Genomic DNA, 7,339 nt, shown 5'->3' with positions numbered 1-7,339 from the left:
GAATGAAAGGGGAACAAATTAATATATTTTCCAATAGACATGATGTTTTTAAAGTACTTAAACGTGTTAAGTTAAGGGAAACCATCTTTAAACGCCCACTCTACTATTCTACATATCCTTATTCAGCTTTGCATTACATTCAATTTAAAGAATTCTGGAACATTTCATTTTGCATTTACAATATTTGATAATAAAAATATATAGATAACAAGGTATTATGAAAAATGTATTATTTTTCATATCTACTACGAAATGGATAACAAGATATTATTTTTCATATGTACTACGAAATTCTATTGGATGCATTTGTATTAAAGTAAAAAAACATTTCCATTTATGGTAATAAACGTAAAACAAAAATATATCCCATTGCTTTTATATGAAATTGCGTATGACACCGGGTAACTCTTTTGTGAGAATTACGACTGATCGCCTTTTAATCGCCGTCTTTCCCCAGACTTCTGCGTAACATAACGGAGAAAGACCAGCTGTTGGTTAAAGAACCCATAACACTAACGTTTAACGAAGGCAGGCAGATGTCCGGAAGAGGAGCTTCGCCTTCCAGTATTTGGCAAACATGGCGCATGCGCAGCCTGTTCTCCGGCTCTGGGTGAGAACACAACAATCCTAATTTCAGTACCTTGTCGATCTCGCCCACATCATATCCGTCTTTCCCCAGCTTTGGATCCGATGCCTCCAGTAGCCTGTCCTCGCTGTACAGCTCCCATGCCCACTCCACTAAAATCGTTTGCTCGGCGCCCTTCGACAGATCCACGGGCCTCCTCCCGCATGCCACTTCCAACAGCAGAACCCCGAAACTGAATACATCCGAGCTGGGAGTCGCCTTCCCTGTGTATATGAGCTCCGGGGCTATGTACCCCAATGTTCCGACCACATGAGTCGTCGAAGGATTCTCGCTGTGATCATGTAGCCGAGCGAGGCCAAAGTCTCCTAGCCGCCCGTTGAGCTCGGAATCCAGAAGCACGTTGCTTGCCTTGATATCTCTGTGGACGACCATTTTCTCCCATCCCTCGTGCAGATACAGCAGTCCCGCCGCCACGCCTTTCAGGATCGCGTATCGCCGAGGCCACGGCAGGACTATGGTTGGGTTCCCAAATATGAGATTATCCAAGCTGCCGTTAGGCATATAGTCGTAAACTATGAATAATTGCTTTCCCCTCCGGCTCCAGCCCCGGATATGGACCAGATTGCGGTGCTGTAGACGTCCCATGCTCGAGATCTCTGCGACGAACCCTTTCATCCCCTCCGTGAATGCCTTCGTTATGCACTTCACCGCGACTTCTTGGCCGCTGCTGGGGAGAACGCCCTTGTAAACTTTGCCAAAACCCCCTTGTCCCAAAACGTTATCTCCCCGGAATCTGCTGGTGGCGATGCTGAGTTCCTTGTAAGTAAATCTATGGGGCCAGTATTCTTCCTCCCATTCTTCGATCGTTTCCCTGTTTCTCCTTCTTTTGAGAAACAGGACCGCCCCAGTAGCCAGCGCGACGGGAACCAAGGTGGCCACGGTGATGCCGGCTATGAATCCCGGGCCCAGACGTCTGGAATACATGTTAGCAAATGAAGGAAGACGCGACACATTGAGGGGCAGCGCCGTGCCTTGGGTGGTGAAGCTCCATGCCAGAAGGTAATGGTCTTCCACCAAGGCCCCTGTGGCTGCTGAAAAGCCAACGAACATCTTCTCCTGTAAAACGTTGCCGAGATCGATTTTCAGAGATAACAGCGGCTTCCGTGGTCTCGGCGAGCCGGCCAACATGATGGTAACGTTGAGGCGACTTTCAGAATGATTGTAATCGATCCAGGCCTGTATGTTCCGTCCACTCTTGAGGCTCAATCCATGGAAGCTGTCCTCCCCATTCCAATATCCGGCAGGCTTGGTCTGCACCGAGATGAGGCTGTTGATGTTTACACCCACGTGGTTGTCGTCGGGATCATTGAATTCCGGATTCCTGCACGTATCGAACTCCACTGCAAATAAGTGATTGTACGACTGCCCGTTGCTGGTGCGGTTAAACAAGCCCAGATACTCGTATGCTATAGCGCCAACGATAGATCTGTGGGGCATCATGATGAAGGCTAGTCCATGTCCTCCTTCAGTAGAGGGAGGATGCACCATGGAAAAAACGAAGGTAGTGCTAAAGGAGAAAAGAGTCTCGTTGCTTTTCATCTGCACAGGGATCGAATACAGCGCGCGGCCGAGCATGAACTGCGACTGGTTTGTGAGGGAGAGCACAGATTTGGGGCCGATGATTGAAGCCTCATCTTCCAGGATCAAGTGAGTTTCATTAAATCCATCGAAGATGAAGCTGGTGTCAGGACGATCCTCATCGGCCTGTGTAGGAAAAAGTGATAAGAAGAGGGAAGTGCATGCTATCAGGAGGAGCCTGCGCCATTGTATTAGCATAATTAGTCGTTTCTTTGGGTGGAGCTAAATTCCTTTTTGGGAAGAATAAATAGAAGATGGATTTCAATACATAATCAAGTGATCTATAGCCGCAAACATCTATCAAATATTTGAAACAGATTGCAGTGTTGGGTGCAGCTATCCTTCAAAGAATTGTTAGCCCTAAAAGCACCCTTCGAAAATCTTAGCAAGAGCATTGGAGGACAACATTTCTTGTTATAAAATTCTTATAAGTGAACTTGTGACCACGGAAATTCCGTATTGTTTAGGAAATAACAGGGAAATAACCGAGAAAATAAGACCCCCTATCGAGGAAGGAAAGAGGAATCCCACAGGAATGACTCCGAAGAATTCCGAACTTTTGGAACGGTCAAAATAGTCGGTACAAAGTTACCGATGTAGAAGTGAAATTACAATTCATGAATGTGAGAGTGACATTAACATCTTAGTGGTAATTTGGATTACTTCTCATCTCAAAATTATGGTATTTTCCGATCCGTGATTTCATCCTTGTTAATGGTGGAGTGATCCTAAGAAAACCTGTGGGAAATACGTGTTAAAGAATTATCGCTCACTAGTAGAAACAATAAAAAATAAAATAAAATTATAATTAGCAGAAGGATTCCCTATTTCGACCTCAACGTGGAAGAGTCGACGCTGGTTTTTTTTTTTTTTTATTTTATTTTATTATTTTAATGGATAGTTTAGATTAATGGAGTTGTCTATAATGCGATTTTTTGGAGATTCCGGTGACGGAATCCCGCGGAAGAAATTGAGGTTAAATCTTGATTTTTTGCACTTAAAATAGTTTTTTAACTGCATATTTGGATTCAGCACCCTCAAAAACCCCTGGGACGTTTTCATTGTGCAGAAACTAGCTATCAAACCTGCGATTCCAATAAATTCCTGCCGAATTTCGACCGGAAAAACCGGCCAGAAAAGATTTCAAAAAGTCGCCTTATAGACAACTGCTAGATTAATTCTCAAAAAAATATGCGAGCAGATGCTTCGCCTGAGTGGCTCGGCTAGGAGGAAGCGTGAAGTGACGGGAAAAAATATTAAATTTATTTTTCCCATAAGTTTTTATTGAAATTGGCTCTGCCGTTGGTAACATGACGGCTAAGGAAACCGAAAGGACATTAAGGCATGTATGCTGGTGGCTTCTCATCGACCAAGCATACTACACGGTACCCCACTCAGATTGTTGTTTGGTGTGGCTTGAATCGAAAATGAAACGAAACACTTCGTTTATTGGGCGAGGGGTCGTTTCATACAAGAATCGAACCGATCAGGTGTCGATCATGATAGATTGTTGTTAGAAACTTAAAATCGCTGCAAATTGTAAATTTTCCAGGTTTCTCAATGAATAATTCCATGGAGCAGATTGTACAAATGATTGATTTATGTGTTGGAAAGGTCTAGAAGACAAAGCATGAATTTACACATAAAATACGAGTTGTTGCGCTTTTACTGATCACACAAAACATGATACTTACAATGAACCCTGTGAAAGGTATTTATTCTTTTCCAACTAGCGACTTGCCTAAAATATCTTAACATACAACCACACTTTAAAAGTTGTCTCCCACTTAACTGGACTTGACTCAACACTCAATCACTGAGTTAACTGTTAGGGTTCAAGAGAAATAAATATAACAATCAAGAAATACACATTCAAACCATGTACACCATGATTATCTGGAAAACCCCAATTGGGGAAAAACCAACCAATAATAGATCTATTATTGTCCTTGGCTCAAACACAGCCAAGCCAGCCAACAACCTGAGCTTTCACCGCTCAACCATGGCTCACTACAATGGAGAATACACAAGCCTTTTAAGGGCTTCAACTGCATGTAATACCATGGGCTCAATACCATGAGTCACCAATACTAGGTGCCCAAACCACAACTGTTAACCATAACTGTTGACATAACCTCAACTCCATCATAGGGTCAAGTTTATCTAACAATTCCCCCCTTAAACTTGACTTGGGGTTCCTTGACTAACTCCAGCCAAACCTGCTAAGTGAGCCAATCCCGCTCACTCTAGCTCTTACCCCCCTCAGAGTTTTTACCCGGGGTATTGTTAACCCGACATCCCCCTATCACCTAGGTCTAACCTAGACTTTACCGGTGATCACGTAGGGGTACACATGCCTTACCAGGTCTTACAGTAGTATGCCCATTTACATGCAATAATTTTGACTTGCATCGTCCCAACCTTCATTGTTGAATGGTCTTATTTCTCATATTAAACATGGCTCCTGTATTTTCACTCGCCTATTCCAAGCAGCAAAACATACCTCTACAAAAAAAAATGTTACCTACTGCTACCGCTGCACTTTGGATTCATCACATCCACCCCTTCCAAGGAGACGTAACGCACACCCTACCGGGCCTTTAGCCTCGCTCGATCCGGAATGCACACGACTGACGACTCATTGGACTCGTTGAGGCCGTATCACGTGGAAGCCCTGCTCTTCCATCTTCGCCAGCACAGAAGCCGAAGGCACCAAACCAGTGTTCATCACGTTAGCGCCGGAAGGGATGAAGACTCGATCCTTGGTCTCAGAGTTCAATATTGCGTTCAGAACCACTCGGGCTGCACAGAAATGGGTCACCTTGTGCTGGAAAGATCCCCCAGCCACAGAACGTTGCGATAGCCCAGGTATAACACCACCTGTTGCAGTGGAACATGGGCAGAGTCCACAGATCACGACCATCAGCCATTCCCCAAGACAAAGCAGAGTCGAGGGATGCAACATACGCCCCCCGGTGGCTCATGACCATGCCCTTCATATTTATTGCATGCATTTCCATCCAACATCACTGCAGAATTATCATTCTGCGTTGATCTTATCAAGCCCTATAAACCCCTGGCATCAAAGAACTTCATTTTCTTCTTGCTCCTCATCAAACGATTACTCAACGGACATTGCTGTTTTGTGCAACGAGTTATTGCTTCAACCAGCGCCACCACTTTGTCGATGGGAACATTTTGAACAGCTACCTAATGCCCTTGCCAACCAGAGCTCTGATACCACTTGTTAGGGTTCAAGAGAAATAAATATAACAATCAAGAAATACACATTCAAACCATGTACACCATGATTATCTGGAAAACCCCAATTGGGGAAAAACCAACCAATAATAGATCTATTATTGTCCTTGGCTCAAACACAGCCAAGCCAGCCAACAACCTGAGCTTTCACCGCTCAACCATGGCTCACTACAATGGAGAATACACAAGCCTTTTAAGGGCTTCAACTGCATGTAATACCATGGGCTCAATACCATGAGTCACCAATACTAGGTGCCCAAACCACAACTGTTAACCATAACTGTTGACATAACCTCAACTCCATCATAGGGTCAAGTTTATCTAACATTAACGCACTCTCTATGTTTAGCCAACTACTCATGCAGGAGTAATTATCTTATTTTAACACTCTCCTTTAATTACGACCGCTAAACTAAAACATGACTCATGACAACTCAAACATCTCTATTGGTCCATGTCTCAGTTAGGCTTACAACACCCAAGTTTCTTCTATGAAACTCAAACACATCTTTTGCTAATGACTAAGTAAATATACCACTCAATTGATCACTAGATTTACAAGGCTTCAAGTGAACTTTTCCGTTGCTCACAAGTTCTCTAGTAAAATGATATCTAGTATTAATATGCTTGCTCTTTTGATAAAACACACTATTCTTGGATAATGCAATCACTGAGGTGTTCTCACAATATACTACTCTTGATCCTTGTTGTTTCTGCTTGAGCCCATCAAATACTCTTCTTAACCACACTGCTTAACATGTTGTTGATGTCGCTGCTACATATTATGTTTTTGCTGACGAAAGTGTCACAATGGGCTACTTCTTAGATGCCCATGAAATCACACCTGAACCAAGGTGGAACACATAACTAGAAGTGCTCTTCCTATCATGCAAACTGCCAGCAAAATCACTATATGTGTATCCAATCAAATCCTTATTTTTTGTGTTTGCATACATTATGCCACAATCTTTAGTTCCTTCTATCTATCTCATAATTCTTTTTCCTGCACTCCAATGTGTGTTTTTTGGAGTCTTCATAAATCTGGAAATCAAACTCACTCCTTGCGTGATATCTGGTCTTATAGCTGTGAGATACATGAGGCTGCCAACCAATCTTTTAAATAGAGTTGGATTGGCATCTGATCCTTCATCATCCTTAATTAACTTTCTACCTGTTGCAACTGGTGCAGGGACATATTTGCAATTTTCCATCCTGAATTGTTTCAACAAATCTTTGGCATATTTATTTTGACAAATAAAAATTCATTTTTCAGATTTCTCAACTTCTATGCCAAGAAAATATTTCATGAGACCAAGATCTCTCATCTCAAATTCTTTCATCATGGCTGCTTTAAATTCATCTATCTCAAAATTACCTGTAAAAATCATGCCATCAACATATAAGTAAACAATCAAAATATGTCTATGTTCATTTACCTTTATGTACAAGGTAGGTTCAATGTTGCTTCTGCAAAATCCATTCTTAATCATGTAGTTGTCAATTCTGCTATACCAAGCTCTAGGCGCTTGTTTCAATCCATAAAGCGTTTTCTTCAACCTGTAAACTTTTTCTTCATTACTTTCAACTTCATATCTTGGAGGGTGCTACACATAAATCTATTCTTCTAGAATTCCATTGAAGAAGGTTGATTTCACATCCATCTGATATACTTTCCACTTGTTCTGCGCTGTTGTGGCTAACACTGCTCTTACAATATCCAATCTGGCTATTGGAGCAAATGTTTCTCCAAAATCTATTACTCGTCGGAATCCTTTTGCTACTAGTCTAGCTTTAAATCTGTCAATTTCACCTTTCTCACTCAACATTGTCTTGTACACCCACTTCACAGCAATG

At 42.4% G+C, this 7,339-nt stretch overlaps 1 pseudogene; it reads right to left on the bottom strand.

Annotated features, from left to right (window-relative positions):
- Positions 1 to 405: 405 nt before the first annotated feature.
- LOC149160504 (L-type lectin-domain containing receptor kinase IV.2 pseudogene) lies at positions 406 to 2,624 on the bottom strand (annotated as a pseudogene).
- Between the last annotated feature and the right edge of the window lie 4,715 nt (positions 2,625 to 7,339).

This window comes from Pinus tabuliformis, chromosome 5_2 (genome assembly GCF_031772625.1).
Source record: "Pinus tabuliformis cultivar Carrire ecotype Pingquan chromosome 5_2, CPIR1, whole genome shotgun sequence".
Classification (NCBI taxonomy): domain Eukaryota; kingdom Viridiplantae; phylum Streptophyta; class Pinopsida; order Pinales; family Pinaceae; genus Pinus; species Pinus tabuliformis.
Note: the sequence above shows the minus strand (reverse complement) of the source record. Positions and strands in the feature narration are given on the sequence as shown.